The sequence below is a fragment of the Lissotriton vulgaris genome, chromosome 3_1 (genome assembly GCF_964263255.1).
Source record: "Lissotriton vulgaris chromosome 3_1, aLisVul1.2, whole genome shotgun sequence".
Lineage (NCBI taxonomy): Eukaryota > Metazoa > Chordata > Amphibia > Caudata > Salamandridae > Lissotriton > Lissotriton vulgaris.
In genome coordinates, this window is record NC_141689.1 from 2109075726 (window position 1) to 2109099017 (window position 23292).

The window sequence follows — 23292 nt, forward strand, 5'->3', positions numbered from 1 at the left end:
GAAACCAGCCCACGGGGGTGCGCATCGGACGGCGCCCTCCTCCGTCCCGGAGCCCCGACACACAAGATGGCGGCTGCAGCCCCGGGGCTCCAATACACCGGAGCTATTTCCCCGCCGGGAGCCTGATCAGCCCTCAGATTTGACCGACCTGCCACTGCGGACTGCGGGGAGCCGGCGAGCGCGCCAACTGCACGGGGCTGGACACTCCAGGAGTCCGTAACCATTATCGAAGGCGGTGAGCACTGATCTTTCCCCCCCTCCTCCGAGGATCTCAGCGCCGGCACCCCGGTGGCCCCTGCCACTGCGGACTGTGGGGAGCCGGCGAGCGCGCCAACTGCACGGGGCTGGACAGTCCTGAAGCCCGTAACCATCATTGAGGGCGGTGAGTACTGATCTCTCCCCCCTCCCCCGAGGATCTCAACACCGGCACCCCGGGGGCCCCCTCCTCCCTCCGGGCCCCGTGGGAGGTCATTGGACACGTCGCCACCCGAGCGAGGGACCCAGGTCATGTTCACCTCCACAAACAGCCCGGTGGACCCGGGTGCCTGACCCTAAAATGGCGCCCATGAAGGCCTAGCACCAAGGACAAACGCGAACCTCGCCCTGGGGGTAGGAGTGCCCCGCTTGCGCTGGAGACGCTACCGGCGGCCGTCGGCCACCCCAGAGCCTCCTGGTCCATGCCACCCGACCTTTCCCCTGCCGATCAGCGCTGACACTGAGCCACACTCCCCCCGGTGAGGAGAGGACACCCACACGCCCCCCCCCGCGGTCGGGCCCACCGGCCCCGGCGGCCGCAAGCCACCTCTGACACCCCTGTTAGGGGCTCCCCGAAGCGGAGCGGGCCCCGCCCCAGAGCCGGAGGAGACTGAGGGAGCCGACCGACACTGAGCTGCCACCTACCCGGCGACGCTGTGAGGCGACGACCTACCACCCTCGAGGCGCACGACAACCCGAGGGGCCCCCCCTCTTCCTTTTGACAGCACCCATGGGGAAGCCGAGGGCCTCGCAGGCGACGGCGGTCCCTGAAATGGCCGTCGAGAAGATGCCACAAACGAGAACATGGACGCAGGCCAATGCGTCGCAAACCGACCCTACACTATCAGCGAAACTGGACCAGGTGTTGGCGGCAATCGAAATGTCTCGCCTCTCGATGGAGGAGAGATTGGGCACACTGACGACGGACATTAGCCTAATCCGCGATAAACACCGTAAGTTGGCGGACAGGGTGAAGGAGGGTGAGCGGATCGTGACTGAATTACAACCCGCGGTGAAGTCGCAGGAGGCAGACATGCAGGAGATCCTGCGCCGCGTGGAGACCTTGGGGGAGCGCACAGTGGATTTAGAGGGGCGCTCAAGACGTTGTAACATCCGCATCCTGGGCCTGCCGGAGGGGATTGAAAATTCGGACCCTCTGACCTACATGGAATCCTGGACTAAATCGTTCACCCCGGACTGCGACCGGTCGCCGTACTTCTCCATTGAGAGGGCCCACAGGGTCCCGGCCCGGGCACCCAAACCCGGTCTTCCTCCACGACCCATGTTGGCCAAGTTCCTGCACTTCCGAGACCGGGACGCGGTGCTCCCTGCGGCCCGGACGGCGGGCCCCTTGCAAGTGGAAGACCAACACGTCATGGTGTTCCCGGACTATGCTCGAGAGGTCCAACAGCGGCGATCCACGTTTCTGGAAGTCAAGAGGCGCCTCCGCGTAAACGACCTTCAATACTCCTTGCTCTTCCCTGCCCGCCTTAAGGTGATCCACAAAGGGAAAGCCCTCTTCTTCGATACGGCATTGGACGCGCAGGATTGGACTGAATTTAATTGCCCGCTGATTCCTAAACCCGGACCCCAGAGGACACGCAACAATGACTCCAGACGATCCAGGAAACGGGGCGCGAGCCGTGCTCGATCAGGCCACCCCAAGAGCCAGGCATCCTCCCCAACGGGTTCACCCGACCTCACACAAATCATGCAGGAGCAACGAGACGCCCTGCGGGCGGTGACCGAACTGCACACGTCACCCCCGGCTTCGGACCTAGAAGGTCAGCCACACCTGTTCACCCCTGAGAAAGACCGGGACAGTGATGGAACTATGTCGGGATTCGGCCCAATCTCTTCCCCCCTGGTTGTGGCACTCACATTGGACGCTGCCCTGGCCAGCCAACATACCACCTCTTCGTGAAGGTTGAACTGTCAACTGCTATATCCTTCTCATGGTTGCCTGCTGTATTGCGCGACGTCTAGAATCCTAGACCAATTTGCAAGATGTCTGTGAGCGCTAGCGAGCGATAGACATTTCTCCTGCTAGAGCCCGACCCGCGCACAGGCCCAGCAGCGACACACGCTGCCACCCCCACGGATTTCTGTTGAATTTCTCCCCTAGTGGGACACTAGTTTGGATATGCCACCCCCGGTGACGTATCCTCAGTATTGGGACAGTTGCCCACCCGAGGTTCTAGTTGTTGTTACTTCCCCTAGTCCCCCCCCCACGTTAGAGGAAGCTTGGCGCGCAGGAGCACATATGGCACACATACACGGGCGGCCCACGGGAGCTGCAGGGGGGCCCCTCTCCCAACCACATCACCCCAGGAATGGCAGTCCCCCACTCAGACCTTAATATCCTTACACTAAACGTGCGGGGCCTACACACGCCCAGTAAGCGCTACTCTGTATACTCCTACATTAGGCGCATGTCAGCCGGCATAGCGTTTCTGCAGGAGACACACATTAACGCTACTGAACTCGCTCGTTTGCAGGCCAAATGGCGAGGGATCATCTGTGCCACACAATATTCGGCGTTTGCGCGCGGCGCATTAATCTGGGTAAGGCCAGGTACTCCCTTCCGAGTGCTCCGGCGAGTGGTAGATAGAGAGGGCAGGTACGCGCTTCTGGAGGGAATACTTGATGGGCAAGGGGTACTCCTTGGCAGCATTTACGCCCCTAACACGGATCAGGGTCAGTTTTGGGATCACCTTACGGGAGTTTTGGCCCAGTTCACTGCAGTTCCGTGGGTACTGGGAGGTGACTTTAACTGCACACTGAACCCCTCCCTGGACCGCTCGCATCCTCCCCCCACACACTCCCTGGCCCCCCGACAGGCAGACCTCTTTAGGACATGGACCACGCACTGGGCACTCACTGACGCATGGCGACACCTACACCCACTGGCTCGCATTTACTCCTTCCACTCGATTCCGCACAACCTCCGAGTTCGCCTAGACCGTTTCCTCTGCTCTGCACCAATCCTCCCCAAGATAACATCTACAGAATACCTGGGTCGGATCCTCTCAGATCACGACGCCCACATCATACGTCTTACCTGGCGCCCCCCACACCCACCGGTCCCCACCTGGCGCCTCCCTAGAGAATGCCTATCGGATCCAGTTTTCAGAGACGCACACAAATCCAGCATACAAGATTACTTCACACACAACGAGAACACAGCGTCATCGGTACTGGTGGAGTGGGATGCGTTTAAAGTGGTGGCGAGGGGAGAATGCATCAAACAGGTAGTGGGGGTCCGCCGCACCTTAGAGCGGACACTTTTAACCACAGAGCAGGCTCTGGCTGCACTCACTAAACGACCTGATGACTCGGAGGAACACGCCGTGCTCACGGCCGAGGCTTAGTCGGAGTATCAGACTGCCTGCGCTGTCCTCCGAAAGTACAATTTCAGGGCATACGCCTCTAGGGTACACAAGGACAGAGACAAAACCGGGGCGCTTCTGGCCTGGATGGCGAGGCAGGATACCGAAATCAAGCCAATCACGGACATTATCAACCCGGAAGGTGTATTAGTGCAATCGCAGGCCGAGATTCTCCTGGCATTCCAGCGCCATTATACGCAAGTGTACGGAGCCCCGGCCCACTGTTCCCCATTTCCTGTGGAACATTTTTTAGACCCTCTGACGTTACCCACGATATCAAATGACGACAAGCGCACACTCGACGCCAAGATAATTCCCTCTGACATCACCCAGGCGATACGTGCCATGTCTCGGAATAAAGCGCCGGGTCTAGACGGCTTCCCACTGGAATACTACTCGACATTCTCTCCCCTGGTAGTCCCCCGTCTGTCACGGATGTTCGGGGCGTCTCTCCATTTAGGGAGGTTACCTCAGTCGCTACGGGAGTCGTGATTGTCACCTTTCCCAAGCCCCACAGAGATCCGCTCCACATGGGGTCATATCGGCCCATCACGCTCCTGTCGGCTGACTGTAAGATCCTAGGGAAGATCCTAGCTGATCGATATGCACAGGTCATACGCCCGCTGGTCCACCCCGACCAATGCGGCTTCGTCCCAGGGAGGAATACCTCCCAGAACCTCCGCCGAGTCTTCCATATTCAAGATCAAGTGCGTGAAAGATTTCCCCATGCCGCCTGCCTCATTATGGACCTTGAAAAGGCGTTCGACACCCTCACCTGGCTCTACCTGTTCTCGGTCCTGCGGCGCCTCAATGTCGGCCCGACACTCATGGCATACACACGCCTCCTGTACACCGATCTCACCACCCCAGTTCGTATCGGGAGACGCATCTCACCGGCGTTTGAAGTTCGACGAGGCACAAGACAAGGGTGCCCCCTGTCGCCTCTCTTATTCGCGCTGGTGGTCGAACCGCTGGCGGTTCGGCTGCGCCAGGAAGGTGTAGACTGGGGCATACCGCTTGCGGACGGCACCCATTGCGTGTCCATGTACGCGGATGATCTCCTCATATATGTCCGAGATATTGAAACGGACCTAACCCCCATTGGGGCAGCGCTGGCGGAATTTGCAGACGCCTCGGGACTGCAGGTGAACTGGGACAAGTCCACGGTCTACCCTCTACACCCGGACCTGCCCCCCCGGGAAGTCGAGCTAGGGCCACATAAACTCCCTTGGTCCGCGGAGGCTCCCCGGTACCTCGGTGTCCGCTTGTACCATTCTCCAGCAGACATTTTTGAGGGCAATCACCACAGAATACTGGCTAGTCTGCGCCCGACAGTCGCCTTCTGGAATAAGCTACCGCTGGCCCCGATAGGGCGGATAGCCCTAGCTAAAATGGTGATGCTTCCCCGACTCCTTTACCACTTCACAAATCTTCCGGTGATACCGCCGAGGTCCTTCTTCCGCGACGTTGACTCCCTCTTGGGGACCTCATCTGGGGTGCAGGCAGGCACAGGGTCGCCCTGAAAACCCTTCAACTCCCCACGACGCAGGGGGGGCTCGGGGCTCCGTCCTTCGAGGCATATTTCCTCGCGGCACAGCTCCAATGGCTGTCCTACTGGACGGCGGACCGTTACCCTCAGGAGACTGTTACCTCTACCGGCAGAATCGCGACCCCGGAACTCACCCGTCTTCTCCTCCCCGGCACGAAAGCCACGGCGCACATACCCCCTCCAAGTGGCGATAGCGCGCCGGTGCATGATGCGGATCCACCGGTTATCCCCCAGCAGGCTCCCGTACTCCCCGCTGCTACCATTGATAGGCAGCCCCAGGCAAGATTCCTACTTCACGGCTCCACTGTTCGCCGAATGGTCCCAATGTGGCATCACAGATCTGGAATCGCTCTTCGAGGAGGGTCAGTTGAAACCACTCGACCGCTTGGTCGCAGAATACGGGCTCCCCCGGGCCAATTCCTCAGATATAGGCAACTGCTCGAAGGATACCGGCCCCATTTCAATCTCCAAACTGGCGAGCCAGACACGCATCCAGTAATACATGCTATCCTCCATATGGGGGTGGGTCGCCACCTGGTCACCTGGCTATATAAATCCATCCGGGAACTCTCACATGCTCCCCTGACGGCCCTGCGTGCTACATGGGAGGAGGACATAGGCCGCGCTCTACACAACTCAGAGTGGACTAAAGCACTTGAGGCCCCAAAACGCGTCTCTAGGAACGCTTCAAAAACATCCAATACTATATACTACACAGAGCGTACCTCACCCCAGCGCGATTGCAGAAGTTCTACCCCTCCACACCATTCCTATGCCCCAGATGCTGTTCCCATGCCGCGAATTTCCGTCATATGTTTTGGGACTGTCCCAACCTTCAACCCTTTTGGCGGGTGGTACACGACACACTGTCGGATCTCACAGGTCTCACTACACTGGCCACCTGGGAGTCCAGCGCACTAGGCATCCTCCACGTCTCTAAACAAGAACCGGTGCATAGGCGCTTCGTGTCCTTAGCGCTCCTGTTGGCGAATAGATGCATAACCATGCGCTGGCGGTCCCCGGAGGGCCCCCCCATAGCACAATGGAAGGGGGCGGTTGGTAAATGGGCGGCAGCGGAGGAAGATGCTCTGAGGGAAGAAGAAGCCAGGGGCGCGCGTAAAATTCCCATCTCCATGGAATGGGCCATGCTCCTCCACAGCTTCCGGCAGTCCACGCAGGCAGGAGACCCACCTGTCCCTTCCCCCCCCCCGCCCGAGAAGGCCGGTAGCCTCTACCTGGTGTGAGCCACCTCAGGATCGAGTCCCGATTACCCCCTGTATCCTTTAACAAACTCTTGTATGTCCTGCCACCCATCTAGTACCTCGCCTAAGCGGAATGCATCAACCCCCCTGCCAATCCCCCCTCCTTCCCCCCCCCGCATTTTGGGGCGCAGACTGCATGGCTCCATGACCCCCCCCCTCCCGACACCCGCCGTCAATATCCCCCTGCTTAGACCCTGCTAGCGCCTACATGCTTCCCTCCCACAGTTTAGTTCCCCCCTGTTCACTGGTAACACCGTTATATGAACAAGTACAGACCCTGATCCTGCGCTATTATGACGGGAACTTGCCTGCCCGTCATTCTTCATCGCCCCCAGGGCGACGCTGTTCCACCGTCTCCCAGCCGGCAGGCGTCCTTGCACGATTATAATGTACTGAGTAACTGAAGACATGTATATATGTACCAGTCGTATAAAACAAGAAAACGTTGCACGCATGGCTGTTCGTGGCTGAATGTTGAGGCCACGTCGGTGGATTGTTTACGCTGTACTGATATACTTTGTTGCAACAATAAAAACAAATTTAAATTAAAAAAAATCAGTGAGCATATTGTAGAGAAGAGGGCCATTATAAGAACAGTTGTCCGGTTTTGTTGCAACGTGCTAATAATGCTCCTGGTGTTAGAGGTAGAGGTGCTCAACAAGCGCCTAGAGGTAGAGGTCGCGGACAGAACGCGCGCCCTTTGCCTCCGCAGAATTCAATGAACAGTTTTGATCAACAGCAGAATTCTTCTGGTAGGTCTACACAGTACTACGTAGATGATTACTATGCTGAAGGTGATGAGGAGCAAGGTAATGATTGTTAGGACAGCCATGGACAAAGAGAGGGAGTTTTTTCGGTTCCGGTAGATCAGAGTGGACCTTACGTGGAAGTGATTGCATCAGGTGTGTCATAGCCTTTTCTGCTAGACACTGGTGCTATGAAGAGTTCTATTATGCATTCTAAACTCCCTGGCGCACCTTTGTCTGGCTTTAATAACGTTTCAATAGGTTTTTCTGGCGCCCCCGTTATGAATCCGATTTCTGTTCCATTGCCTCTTTCTGTCGGTCCTCGTAGGTTCGAAGCACCCCTTCTTTTGACTACAGGTTGTAATGAGAACCTGCTAGGCCTTGACCTGTTGAAGAGATTGTATGCGACTTTGTACTGTTCCCCGTCAGGGGTACATCTTACTTTAGGTGAGAATGTGATCTCTCCGATTTATGTTTCAAAAGATTGTATTCCACCGGAATTGTCTTCTTTACCAGATTCGTTATGGGCTACGGGTCCAAATGATGTGGGCCTGTTAGATATTCCCCCATATGTTGTGACGCTGAAGGCGAATGCTCAGTTACCGCGCATTCCACAATATCGTATTTCAAGCGATGGTGAACGAGCGCTTTTGGCGATCATTTATGAATTTATGATCTGATCGACAAGGGTGTTATTGAAGAGACTCGAGGTAATGTGTGTAATAGTCCGGTTTTGCCTGTCTTGAAGAGAACTGATTCTTCACAGCCTCCTGTATATAGGTTTGTTATCGACCTTCGTGAAGTGAATAAAATTGTTGTTCCACAGTTTCCGGTCGTGCCCGACATTACTGCATTATTGACATTGATTCCGGCTTCTGCTACCTGGTTTTCGGTGATCGACTTGAAGAATGCTTTCTTCAGCATCCCGATTGCCATAGAGAGTAGAGATATCTTTGGATTCTTTTTAGGAGGACGAAGTTTCCGCTTTAAGCGCGCTCCTCAAGGTTATTGCGAGAGTCCATCAATTTACAGTCAAGCTCTGAAGACGCAACTTGACTTGTTGGCCTTACCTGAAGGTGCAGCCCTTATCCAGTATGTTGACGATTTGTTGGTCGCTGCTGATACAGAAGACATATGCAAGGATGCCACAGTGTCTTTGTTGTCTCATTTATACGATTGCCATCACAAAGTTTCTCTTTCAAAACAGCAATTCTGTCGCCAAGAAGTTACCTATCTAGGTCACCTCTTATCGAAGGAGGGAAGGAAACTGACCCCAGAAAGAATCCAGACTATTGCGAGAATGAGTGTCCCTACGACACAGAGAGAAGTACGTGCGTTTTTGGGTATCACGTCGTACTATAGACAGTGGATCCCAAATTTTCCCTTCTAGCGAAACCTTTGATAGCTCTTACGGTTAAGGATACTCCAAATCCTATTCCTTGGACTGACGAATGTCAAAAGAGTTTCTCTGAATTACGAAATGCGTTGTGTTCGGCTCCTGTGTTGGGTACTCCCGACTACAGCAAGCCTTTCACATTATATGTCCATGAGAGAGAGGGATGTGCATTATCGGTTTTGACTCAACAATTTGGCGGGAAGCAACGCCCATGTGCGTACTTTTCGTCAACATTAGATCCTGTGGCTAGAGCATTGCCGAGTTGCTTGAGAGCAACTGCAGCAGCGGCTGTTTCGATTCGACAATCTGCTGGTTTGGTTATGGATAATACGCTAGTGGTTATGGTTCCACATGCAGTGGATACCTTGTTGAATCGGACGAAGACACAGCACTTGACTAGTGCTCGGTTGTCAGGGTATGAGCTTACGTTGTTAGCGAGCCATGTGCACATCAAGAGGTGCAATACCCTAAATCTGGCTACGTTGTTGCCGATTTCACTTGAGACAGACAATGATAGCGAAGAGCAACACAATTGCTTCTTGAGAACTGAAGAAGAGACGAAAGGGAGGATAGATCTGAGAGATACTCCTCTTCCTGATTGTAATGATGTTTTGTGGGTTGACGGCTCGTGTTTTAAATTACCAAATGGCGATACCACTGCAGCATATGCCGTGACGACTTTACATACAGTTGTCGAAGCTGCACATATCCCGTACAATTCTGCGCAAGCGGCGGAATTAATTGCACTTACGAGAGCATGTGTGTTGGCGAAAGGGAAAAGAGTGAATGTGTATACTGATAGTCAGTATGCCTTTGGAGTGGCTCATAGCTTTGGACGATTGTGGCGTGAACGTGGATTTTTGACATCGCATGGGACGAAGATCCAGCATGGGCAGCTGGTGAATGAACTTCTTGAATCTCTTACGTTACCTTTGCAAATAGCGATTGTGAAATGCAGTGCCCATAGAAAGATTACGGATGATGTTGGCCGTGGTAATGCGTTTGCGGATGAGGTTGCGAAAGAAACTGCTAGGAATGTGATGAGTCGAATGTATGTTGTGGGACCAGCGAGATGGGTTCCAGAGAAAAGTATGTGCGAAGACACTAATTAGAGCGTGAAGATTATCCAGAGTGAGGCCACTCAGAAAGAGTTGGATGAATGGAGAGAGAGCAAGGATAGGTTGGATTCGAATGGTTGTTGGACTGATTGTCGGAGCATCAAAGATGGTTGCTGCCAAACGCGTATGTGCTTCCAGTTGTTACAATGGCGCATGGATTGGCACACATTAGTGTGAAAGGGATTTGCAAGTTGTTGGCTCCGGTTTGGCAGAATGTGGGAATAATGTAAATGTAGTTGGAGAAATGCACACCTTATTTTTTCAAACTGTTCATTTACTCATATTACATCATTGGTTTTCTGAAATCTATATTAATCATTGTCGGCGTGCTAACTTTTGGCGCTCCACCCGATTGCGTCGCAATTAAGTCAAAACACAAAAAGAACAACATTCTGTCCCCTTAGCTGCACAACCTATTATAATGAATTTAATGCATCAAATTCGTAATCAGTTTTTCATTAGTCCAATATTTATCATCTTCATCATCTTCATCTTTTTACTCCGTTTTATTCTTCAATCCATTCTATCCATTTCCATAAGAATTCCACTCTTCAAATGTAATATGAGTAAATGAACAGTTTGAAAAAATAAGGTATGCATTTCTCCAACTACATTTACATTTCATGACTTTTCCGCCCTAACGGAGGAGTTGAACCCAGGAAAACTCAGAGGGTCACGAAGAGTAAAAGCAGAGCGATTAAGATTGTTGACACAGTAGTCACGTTCCACTGCCGTATTTTAGCATATTTTAAACCTACAATGTATGAAATGTCAATTCTACACGAAGCACAGGGCAAGCGCAGTGAACTTCACTCTGGAAATTCAGCATAAGTAATTGGTTCCTAGACATTGCATTGAGCATGTTTTCAAGCATAGCTGTTACTTTGATGTGCACAATGAAGGTGGGTTACTGAGGCACGAGGAGGGATGAATTATGGGGAATTGAGTTTTTTGGCGCAGAGGTAACACGAAGAAAAGGGATTATGCAGCTGCAACTCATGTAATTAATCACGTGGCCTTGGGAGGGATTAGAAAAAGCTGGTGAGCGCAGGGGACGGGTAAATTCAAAATTTGCAAACATTCGTGACAAGAATTTTCAATTCTATTAAGGACAAGGAGGCGAGGATTATGCTTTCTCATTTCTTTAATGAAATGCTCAGCAGCCAATCAAAAAACAGAACTACAAATCCCATGAACACTTGGGAATGACCCTAGAGGAAACACTATATAAGGTCCATAAATCAGTCTTTCTTCCTCTTTCTTTGGGTAATAAGTTCGACATCAAAAAACAATCCAAGGTAAAGCAACAGCATCAGCTCCAAGCAAGCCGCCGAAATCCACAGGATCTTGTAGACAAAGATGGAAGTATCCGGGATCCGTGCGCAAGGAGACAGAGGAGGCTCACGAGGTGTATCAACCATATCACTTCTGGTCAGAACCTGAAACAGAGACAGAGCCGTAATATCCCAATATCTATAAAAAGATATACAGGGGAGGGAAAAACAGAAAATTTCACAACTGTAACAGTATGCAATTTTATACAGTACATGATAATACCAAATAAGTACAATCCGGGTGGGATAATCCTCGCCTCCTTGTCCTTAATAGAATTGAAAATTCTTGTCACGAATGTTTGCAAATTTTGAATTCTATGTCAGGACAGGAGGCTCCGGTTATGCTTGTTCAAAGCTCGTCTACCACTACAGAGGCAACACTAACAATAGGTTTATAATAGAATTGCTTCAAAACAGAGTCCGAAGACCAGTCTGCAGCCTTCATGATGTCAAACAAAGTTACACCCATGGAGAAGGCTTTGGAGGCCATTGCTCCCCTAGCAGAATGCGCCCCAAACACAGAAACATCAATGCCTGCCTCGGACATAAGCCAGCGCATCCAGCGAGCTAAGGTAGCTGGTGCTACAGGGCGAAAAGGCTTCTGCAAAGCGATCAACAGCTGACCTTGCATATCTGCGCGCAAAGAAGCGGTACTCACCTCGTAATCCTTTAAACATTGTACAACACACAGATTGGGGTGATCCGGGAAGGAAGGATACGTTATGGATGAGGTGTTGGTTTTAGTCCTTCTAGAGAGAGTGAAAGTAACACCTTCGGGAGTGAAGGAGCGGCCCGCCAGGTCTAAAGCCCGAATATCCGAAACACGTTTGCAAGAAACTAAACATAATAACATTGTTAGTTTTGCAGACAACTGTTTCCGGGACAATAGAAGATTAGAAGGCCAGGCCTCCAAGTATCTCAGGACAATCGAAACATCCCACAAAGACACGTACTTCGGAGTGGGAGGTTTCGCAAGGCGAATGCCTTTCAACAGTTTGGAAAGCAAATGATGTTCCCCAACAGGTTTACCATCAACGTGGACATGACCCGCCGAAATGGCCGACCGAAAACCATTAACAGTCCGGTAAGCAAGACCAGACGTGGCCAGGGAAGTCAAGAAATTTATGACTAGACTGATATCCGCCGAAACGGGATCAACCTCCCGTTGAACACACCAATCACTCCAGCGTTTCCATGCTCCTCGATACCGCTTGTGGGTATTGGGAGACCAGGCGTTACTGATGAAGTTGGCAGCTTCGCTAGAAATGCCTGGGACCGACCAACGATCCCCGAAATTCACCACGCTAGTAACTGGAGAGTGCCGGCGAGAATGAGGGGATGCGGATATCCGAGAGGATCCAGCAACAGATTCCGCTTCTGGGGAAGAAGGAGAGGAGGCGCGCAGCACATTTCCAGGAGAACCGGAAACCATGCCTGAGCTTTCCACAAGGGAGCAATCAGAATCAGCTCCGCTCGAAAGCGTTTGGTGTAAGCCAGGACTCTGGGAAGCATCATAAACGGGGGAAATGCATAGCAAAGAGTCGAGGGCCACTGTTGGAGAAAAGCATCCGTGGCCAGAGCTGATGGGTCCGGTCTCCAGCTGTAAAACTGGGGAAGATGCGTATTGAGGTGAGATGCAAAAAGGTCTAGGTGACACTGGCCCCATTGATGAAGAATGGTGCGGAAGACTCGAGGGTGAAGTCTCCAGTCGCTGTAGTCCCGAAGATGACGGGAGTGCCAGTCCGCTACCTGATTGTTGCGGCCCGGAAGATACTCGGCAATAACTGTGATCTTCCGGTGAAGGCAAAAATGCCAAAAATCTTTGGCAATCTCCGCTAAAATCTTGGACCGTGTCCCGCCCAGCTTGTTCACATAGCGGACTGCAGATACGTTGTCCATTCGGAGAAGAATGCAACAGTTCGCCTGCAGGGGGGAAAAACACCGAATCGCAAAGGAACCCGCCAGGAGTTCCAGGCAATTGATATGAAGAGATAATTCCTGGGGCGACCAACGACCCCCCGTCGAGATGGACCCGCAACGGGCTCCCCAGCCCCATTGACTGGCATCCGATTCGATCACCAGTTCCGGAGAAGACCCGAACAGGGCTCGACCGTTCCAGGCCTCCATGTGGTCTAGCCACCATTGCATCTCCATCCGCACTTCCTCCGAAAGAGGAATTTGATCTGAATATCGGAGACCTTTCCAGAGATGTTGGATTTTCAAGCGTTGCATCGCCCGGTAATGTAAGGGACCCGGGAAGATCGCCTGAATGGAGGACGTTAGAAGGCCCACTACACGCGCCAACGACCTCAACGACACAGTCTGTCTGGAAATAACAGATGTCAACTCTCTCCTGATGTAACTGAGTTTCTGGTTGGGTAAGAGTAGTTGGCAAGTCAACGAATCTATCCGAAAACCCAGAAAATCGATAGACTGAGCGGGAACCAAAACCGATTTGGGAATATTGACTAGAAAACCCAGAGATTGTAAAAGGGTGATGGACCACTCCAGATGCTGTAGGAGCTTGAGAGGACAATCTGCCATAAAAAGAATGTCGTCCAGGTAAATAATCAGTCTGACCCCCCTGGAACGAAGATGCTCCACAACCGGCCTCAGCAATTTCGTGAAGCACCACGGTGCTGACGAAAGGCCGAACGGGAGAACTTGATATTCGTACAACTGACCCAGCCATTGAAACTGGAGAAACCTGCGATGGGGGCTGTATATCGGGATGGACAAATAGGCATCTTTCAGGTCCAGACGAACCATCCAATCCCCTTCCCGAAGGAGATCCTGCAGAAGATGGATGCCCTCCATTTTGAAGTGCCTGTACACAACCCCGCTGTTGAAGTCTTTCAGGTTGAGAACCAGGCGAGATCCGCCTCCCTTTTTCTCGACCAGAAAGACTGAGCTGACAAAGCCCTGAGGATGGCGTACTGTTGGAACAATCGCCCCTTTGCTGAGGAGCACCTTTATCTCCTCCGACATACAAGCTTGAGAGTGACTTGAAAAAAGCATAGGGGTCGGCGGACGGGATTGATGAATTGGGTGATAGAACTCGATCTCGAACCCTTGAACGGTGTCCAGCACCCAAGCATCGCTGGAGGTTAAGCGCCAATTGTTCAGAAAAAACTTTATCCTGCCCCCCAGCATCACATCGCATGCTTCAATCAGGCTCACCTGTAGCTCCGGAATCCTGATATTGTCCCTGGTGGCCACCAGATCTTCCTTTGCCGTACTGGCGTTTTCCTTTCCGGGAAGGATAGAAGTTTGCGCGGGTGGAGTAACCGGAGTCGTACTGACCACCGCGCTGCTGTGAAGAATCTCTGTGGGACTGCTGCTGCGACCCGCGGCCGAACGACCGTCCCCGTCGTCCGGCCTTGCTGAAAACTGGACGCATGGCCCGGCGCAAAGATGCCTGCGCCTTGTCAATGCCGCTGAAGGCGGAAACAAATTTAGTCAATTCCTTGAGGAATGGTTGACCGAAAAGAAGGCCCTGCGCCTCCGGACCGGCTTCAGATGTAGCTAATTCGGCCAATTTCGGGTCTAGTTTGAGGAGAATAGACCGTCGCCTTTCAGCAGAAATGGCGCAGTTCACATTGCCAAACATGCAGACAGCTCTTTGAGCCCATTCAATGAGCTCGTCAGGATTGACGGTCGCTGAAGCCTCCTTTGCCTTGAAGCCCAAATCCAGGATCTTTGAGAGGGGGCCCAACATGTCCATTAACTTGTCTTGACAGGACCGCCACGAGCGGTCGAGGCCTTTCTTCGGGTCCTTGGAGTACTTCTTGAGGTAGGTCACCATCATGGGGTCCACCTCTGGGGTTTCAGCAATGTGGTCCGCAAGGTCCGGTCTCGGACACTCAGAGCGTAGACGAGCCCGGACCGGCGCCTCAAAGGGATGGCGAACATGCGCCTCAAGATATGCGGCCACTGCCGGGGCTGGCAACCAGGACGTGGAATTAGGATGGATAATATCCTCCGGTTCAAAATTCAAGAGTAGGGGACGCTCAGGAGCGTCAACGAAACGCTCCTTGCGGAGACGCTTCTTTGGAGGCGAAGAGTCGTGCTCGGAAGAGGCCTGAGCCTGGTCCGACTCATCCACAGTATGTGACGCAGAAGTCTTGGGCTTGTCGGAAGACAAGGCCCTTGCCAGCCTTTGAAAGTCCGATTTGTGCGGGTTGTGAGGAGATTTTGCGGCCTTTTGAGAAGGCGGCAACCACCCTTGCTGAACAGCATAGTCATTGAGATGACGTTTTAGAGGGGTAATGGCTCTAACCAAGGCCTTGTTTACCGAAAACTGAACACCCTTGTCCAGTTCCTCGACCAGGTTGTACTCCATGGAGTCATCCTCCTCCTCGTCATAATAGCAGTCATCATCTGCGTCGTAATCTTCAGACATTGTATCAAGGTACAAAAATGAATGCCCACTAGATGACTGACTAAAATATTGAGTATCAGTGATACCAGTAAGGGGGAGTGATAACCCCAAAGCAGGCCCGAGAGAGGTTGGTAAAATACCAAACTCCAGACAAAACAATAGAACGTGGAGGGAGAGAGCCTGCCAACAATAAACCACTCTAGGCAGAGCCTATGCAACAATTATCAGCCAAAACACTTCACTGTGCTCCGGCGTAGACGGGGTCGAAAGTTCAGGGCTGTGGGCGTGAGCGCTGGTGAGAAGCGTTCCTTCACTCGACCGGCGTGAGGCGAACAGCCAGAAACCGGAAACAAGCAACGCGCATGCGCGACGTCGCTGCCGCTGAAACACCAGCTCGAGAGCGCTCGCGCTCTCCTAAGAAGCCGACGACCCCTGCTCCCACTCCACCAAAGCAACCGGGCACAAGGACGCGGCCAGGCGCAGGGAGGTGAACACACGCTCCCAGGAAGACACGTCGCCAACGGACGCAGAAAAAATATCGGCAACGAAACCGAACAAGAGTACACAAGCGACGCGCACTAAAGTACAAGCAGCGCAATATAAGGCAAGTGTACACAACCAAAGCAGAGCAATAACAAGTAAAGCAATGCAAGTAAGGTAAAAGTGACTTAACTGGCTGCGGAGCAGCAAAGAAAGAGGAAGAAAGACTGATTTATGGACCTTATATAGTGTTTCCTCTAGGGTCATTCCCAAGTGTTCATGGGATTTGTAGTTCTGTTTTTTGATTGGCTGCTGAGCATTTCATTAAAGAAATGAGAAAGCATAATCGGAGCCTCCTGTCCTGACATAGAATTAGCCAGTCAAGCTGCTAACGGCGAGAAGAGGGGATGTAACTTGGCACTCGGTCTACAACATGGAACAGCAGGCTAGGAAATGTTGAGACAGCGTCAGCAGCAGTTGGAAAGCATTTTTTAATAGAAGCCACGGTAAGCGTGCTTGCACCATTAGCATCGCTGGGCAGCAGCAGGGATAGGGGAGAAAGGAACACTCTGGGATCGTATGAGTAAACATGAAGGTGGGAGGTGAAATTGGGAAATGTTGAGAACTGAACAGTTTGTTCTATGTGCATGTTAATGAAGGCATCTGTTAAGCACAGCATTTATGTTGAATACTAGTGTAATGGAACTGAAGATAGAAAGTGTTTGATACACATAACGCTTGTAAATAACGTTCACTAACATGCATGAAGTAGTTTGTAAATAATGCTCATTGGTGAAACTGATGTAGTTTAATTCTTTTATACTGTAGAAACCCCCGAAGAAGGGATTATTCCCGAAATGCATTGGGTATTTCACATTAAAACGTGGCATGAGGAAAGGATGACTCCTGTGTTTTTTGAAGAGTGGAATTCTTATGGAAATGGATAGAATGGATTGAAGAATAAAACGGAGTAAAAAGATGAAGATGATGAAGATGATAAATATTGGACTAATGATAAACTGATTACGAATTTGATGCATTAAATTCATTATAATAGGTTGTGCAGCTAAGGGGACAGAATGTTGTTCTTTTTGTGTTTTGACTTAATTGCGACGCAATCGGGTGGAGCGCCAAAAGTTAGCACGCCGACAATGATTAATATAGATTTCAGAAAACCAATGATGTAATATGAGTAAATGAACAGTTTGAAAAAATAAGGTGTGCATTTCTCCAACTACATTTACATTTCATGACTTTTCCGCCCTAACGGAGGAGTTGCACCCAGGAAAACTCAGAGGGTCACGAAGAGTAAAAGCAGAGCGATTAAGATTGTTGACACAGTAGTCACGTTCCACTGCCGTATTTTAGCATATTTTAAACCTACAATGTATGAAATGTCAATTCTACACGAAGCACAGGGCAAGCGCAGTGAACTTCACTCTGGAAATTCAGCATAAGTAATTGGTTCCTAGACATTGCATTGAGCATGTTTTCAAGCATAGCTGTTACTTTGATGTGCACAATGAAGGTGGGTTACTGAGGCACGAGGAGGGATGAATTATGGGGAATTGAGTTTTTTGGTGCAGAGGTAACACGAAGAAAAGGGATTATGCAGCTGCAACTCATGTAATTAATCACGTGGCCTTGGGAGGGATTAGAAAAAGCTGGTGAGCGCAGGGGACGGGTAAATTAGCCAGTCAAGCTGCTAACGGCGAGAAGAGGGGATGTAACTTGGCACTCGGTCTACAACATGGAACAGCAGGCTAGGAAATGTTGAGACAGCGTCAGCAGCAGTTGGAAAGCATTTTTTAATAGAAGCCACGGTAAGCGTGCTTGCACCATTAGCATCGCTGGGCAGCAGCAGGGATAGGGGAGAAAGGAACACTCTGGGATCGTATGAGTAAACAGGAAGGTGGGAGGTGAAATTGGGAAATGTTGAGAACTGAACAGTTTGTTCTATGTGCATGTTAATGAAGGCATCTGTTAAGCACAGCATTTATGTTGAATACTAGTGTAATGGAACTGAAGATAGAAAGTGTTTGATACACATAACGCTTGTAAATAACGTTCACTAACATGCATGAAGTAGTTTGTAAATAATGCTCATTGGTGAAACTGATGTAGTTTAATTCTTTTATACTGTAGAAACCCCCGAAGAAGGGATTATTCCCGAAATGCATTGGGTATTTCACATTAAAACGTGGCATGAGGAAAGGATGACTCCTGTGTTTTTTGAAGAGTGGAATTCTTATGGAAATGGATAGAATGGATTGAAGAATAAAACGGAGTAAAAAGATGAAGATGATGAAGATGATAAATATTGGACTAATGATACACTGATTACGAATTTGATGCATTAAATTCATTATAATAGGTTGTGCAGCTAAGGGGACAGAATGTTGTTCAGAATGTGGGAATACCCAGATGTGCAGAGAATTTGGTCAAGAACTGTATGGTGTGTTTGATGCATAATCCTGGCAAGGGAATTCCAACACCAGCTGGTCATTTTGCTCCTCCTACGTATCCGTTCGAGGCTTTGCAGCTAGATTTTATCCATATGGAAAGATGCAACAACTTAAAGTATGTGCTAGTGGTTGTTTGCTCTTTTTCTAGATGGGTAGAAGCTTACCCCCTTAAGGACAACACTGCTCTGTCCACTGCTAAAATTTTGATCAAAGAATTCTTCCCTAGATTTGGTTTGCCGAGAATCATTTGGAGTGATAACGGAAGTGAGTTTGTGGGTCAAGTGATGAAGAGAGTGTGTGACGGTCTCGGAATTAGGCAGAAATTCCACGCTGCAAATCATCCCCAATCAGCTGGTTTAGTCAAGTGTTATAATGGCACTCTGAAACTTAAGTTGGCCAAAATTCAAGAGAGCACTGGTTTACAATGGCCAGATGCTTTGCCATTAGCACTTTTGTCCACCCGAATGACTGTGCATTCAAAATTGGGTTTGAGTCTGTATGAGGTTGTGTTTGGTCGCCCGGCGAATATCTGGGGCATACCAAGACCAACGAGATTTAGTGACCTTGAATACCCTGTTTTGCTTGACTATTTGCGTGAATTGACAACTAAAATGAGTGTTTTACGCCAACAGGTATATAATTCTCTTCCACAAGCTACAGAAGATCCAGGCCACGCCTTGGGTCTTTGTCAGGAATTTTCAGCGGACGAAAAACGAGCAGCCCCGTTGGACTGGGCCCTACCAAGTCCTTCTGTCGACGAGATCTGCGGTGCGAGTACGTGGGAAACGTCACTGGATCCACGGCTCTCATACGAAGAAAGCACCCTTACCTTTACCTTATGACAAGTGGGTTCAGGATGGTCTTGCAGATTCCGAAACAGAAAAAATTCTGAAATTTGTTACGTTCAGTGATGCTCGTTTGATTGGGACTAATTCAGAACTGGAGAGTGATCGTCTTTTGCAAGCATCAATACCTCCTGCAGAGCGGTTGGACACTACCGAGCCTCATCTTTTGTTTACCGATCAAGAATTACCTGGAAGAGACGGACACAATTTGAGATTGAGAATTAAGGACAAATAACAGATTAATAAAGTTGATTTTTTTACTGTTTGCAGGTTAACTCTCCACCAAGGATCTACGTATTTTTGTTTTTCTGAGCTGCCATCCGGTTCTTGCTGCTAGGGTCGCGGTTGCTACCAGTCTAGGGAGTGTAAGCCTGAGACACTAGGTCTTGGGTTCTGTTGGTCCGAGGCAGTCTTCCTGGGTGCAGCAGAGGCACTCTCAAGCAGAATCAATAAAACCACCGCGGGCAGCAACTTTAGTTTAGGATGGATTTCTTTGAGTTGGAGAGACCTGTGCAGACACTGACTTTTAAAAAACGCATTTGCAAAATAATGTCGAAGAAATGCTTTTTGATACCATGTATACTTTTACTACAGAGTTTCGTAATTTTTATAGTTGGTTATGTAGCATTTGTTTTTAAAATGACGTCTAATTCCACTGTGCAATCTACACCTTCACCTACTGTTTCCTCTCATTCTTTCCACCCTTTGCCCGAATATGAGGTAGTCAGACGTAAGGAATTCTCCAATAATTCTTTCATACAGCTTTTGCACCAGCATCAGTTAATGATCAATACAACGAACTGCTGGATTTGTGGTTTGATGCCTCATACAACCAATAAAGGAATTCCTTATTTGGTCTTGCCCTTTAGTTTGAATGGTTCGATTTGAGCTTATAGAACCATGTTCATATATGCCCACAGTGTTGACCCCTTACGTTCACCGAGAGATAATCCAAAGAATAGTCCTATAGCTAGAGGCATAGTCGACATGTTTAAAGGGACTAATGCAGTAGAGACTATTCCAAAAGATGAGAGGCAACCATATAGTGGTTGGAACGTAACTGGATATGGAGTTAGTCTGAGTATTAACCAGCGTGTGAAAAGTCCTCTACCGATCTGGATAGTGCCCCACAAGGGCTACTATTGTTTACAGGGCAACGGTAAGAATCCGAAGGCTCAGTTAGGGAAGAGTGTTTGTGCTGAGACTTACGTGTTTCCGTCTCAGTCTTCCCCAGCGTTCTTAGCTGCTAAGGGTACCTACTTTGTTTGCTATGACAAAGCATACACATGGTTGCCTCATGACTTCTCCGGCACATATTTTGTTTCCTTTCTGTTACCCCCCACTTTTACAGCCGTGGCAGATTACCACAAAATGAGAATTGCTAGAGGTGTCTTTAGCCAAGAAGACACTGCAGGTCAAGAATTGGGTGATTTCTTCAAGGGTTTTCTGCCGTTCTGGGGACCTATGGCTAACAGTAGGAATATTCGTCAGCTTACGAGAGAGAGTGGTTGAGTCCACCATAGTTGAAACTGCCGGTGCCCTTGGTAACCTGACTGCTGAGCTCCAGTCGGATAGACTTATGACACTTCAGAATAGAGTTGCCCTAGATGTTATTCTGGCAGATCGAGGGGGAGTTTGTAGATTGATTCAATCGAGCTGCTGCGTTTTTATTCCAGACAACGCTCCGTCAGTCCTCCAGGCCATTTCCAAATTGCACAAGATCTCCGATTCTGTCTACCTGGACAAAGGAGATTGGTCTTTGATGGGATGGTTATGGGGATTGATATCCACTCGGGTTGGAAGATTCTGATGGTCATTGGCATGGTTTTGGCGATTCTGTTCATGTTTTTTCTCTGTGTACAGTGTGCTCCAGCTATTTGTGGCCTTTGTGCTACTTTGTGCGTACGGAAACATGTCCGGAGAGAAATGCATAGTAATAAGATGATGCTACAACAGCATATCGATGACCTGATGAATATAGATCCGGATTCAGATTAAAATGGGTCTGGGTTTATTGCCTATGATAGGGCAAAAGGAGGGTCTGTAGTTGGATCACTGAAATAATATCGAGGGACAAAATATCGACTTGCAAAAATATCGTGGACAAAATATCGACAGTCAAAATATCGAGTTTGTATCTACAAACAGGTAAGTACAAAAATATCGAGTACAAAATATCGTTTACAATAATATAGTTGTAAAAATATCGACTTTATTAAAAACAGTGTTAAATTAAATTAATATTAAAATTTAATTACTAAAATATACTTAAAAATACTTACATTAACTTATAATAATTAAATAATAAATTAAAATAATAAAAAAAAATTTACAATCTTATTTGTTAAAACATATATATATAGTAACATACTATAATTAAATAAGATACTATTATATTACCGTACGATACCAGAAGTGTAAAAAATACTATTCCCACTCCAAAGAGTGCAAGCGTAGGGAAAGCGTTGGATAGCGTAGGGGTTAAAATTACTATTCCCACTCCAGTGGGTGCAACAGTAGGGAAAACTTACCCTGAACCCTAAAAATACCCCTTTACCCAAAAACCCAAAACTGACCCTGAACCCTAAAAATACCCCTTTACCCAAAAACTGAAAACTGACCCTGAACCCTAAAAATACCCCTTTACCCAAAAACTGAAAACTGACCCTGAACCCTAAAAATACCCCTTTACCAAAAACTGAAAACTGACCCTGAACCCTAAAAATACCCCTTTACCCAAAAACTGAAAACTGACCCTGAACCCTAAAAATACCCCTTTACCCAAAAACTGAAAACTGACCCTGAACCCTAAAAATACTCCTTTACCCAAAATTAATTAATATTATTTAATTACAAATTAATTATTAATTAACAATAACAATAAAGTAAATATATTAGCACATTAGCTGTAATTAATTTAATTTAATAATTAATATTATTTTTTCCCAAATAATTAATTAACAATAACTAAAAATTATATATAAAAATAAATTACTCTAATTAATGTAAGTAACTAATTAATATTATTTATTTACCAATTAATTACTAATTAAAAATATGTACAAAATTATATTAATTAATTAACTAATTAATATTAATTAATTACCAATTAATTATTAATAAAAAATATTTACAAACATATATTAATTAAATAATTATTATTAAATTACTCCCCACCCTTATCCCCTATTAACCCAACATCCCGCTCCTAAACATTAACTACAATTTATATTACTATTAATACATTTTTTTATTTTTTTAACCTTTTTTCTACATATTATTGAAATTTTTTACTTTGACTATATATATATATTTTGTCGATATTTTTGTACTCGATATTTTTTTAATCATTATTTTAATCGATATTTTGACCAACGATATTTTTGTTATCGATATTTTATTATTATCGATATTTTTAACTCAATATTTTGTCCATTCGATATTTTGGAGTCGATATTTTGTCTGTGCACCCTGTAGTTCCGTGGTCCCGAATTGGGTTCGACAGTTCCGAAACCCGATTGATAAAGATCGTCGGAAATGGACGATCTTGGTGTCAACAGACCGCAAATGGCGAGTGTAACGTGTCTGAGTGTTTTCGTATGAATCGATATAGGAGAACACTCTGCATTTGAGGATTTAGTTTGAACCCTCGGGTTCCATTTTGTATGTGGCAGCCATCTTGTATGGTTGCCCTAACATAGGCTCTATGAATCGTGGCCGAACGAGTCTTTGACACGTACGCCTTAGTTGACTTCTGGTTGACCTGGCCGAACTGACTCCTCGCCTGGGGCGAATCCCGCTGTGCCAGTTCCTTGTTCAGCAGCTGGCCTGATAAAGATCAAAGAGCAGGACGTGCCTTGACTTTATGACACACGGTTCCCACTCCCCTATCTCCTTTCCATCTGTTTCTGCCTTTCCTTTACGACATGTTCATCGATCTGGGTTGAAGGTTTTATGGTGGGTTTGTCCGGCCTGATCGAACAGGAAACTTAGATCGTTTTGGTGGGCTGGACAACGGAAAGTGGGATTAACTTTGACTGTCGTGATTCGTTACTTTTTTGAAATGCTACTT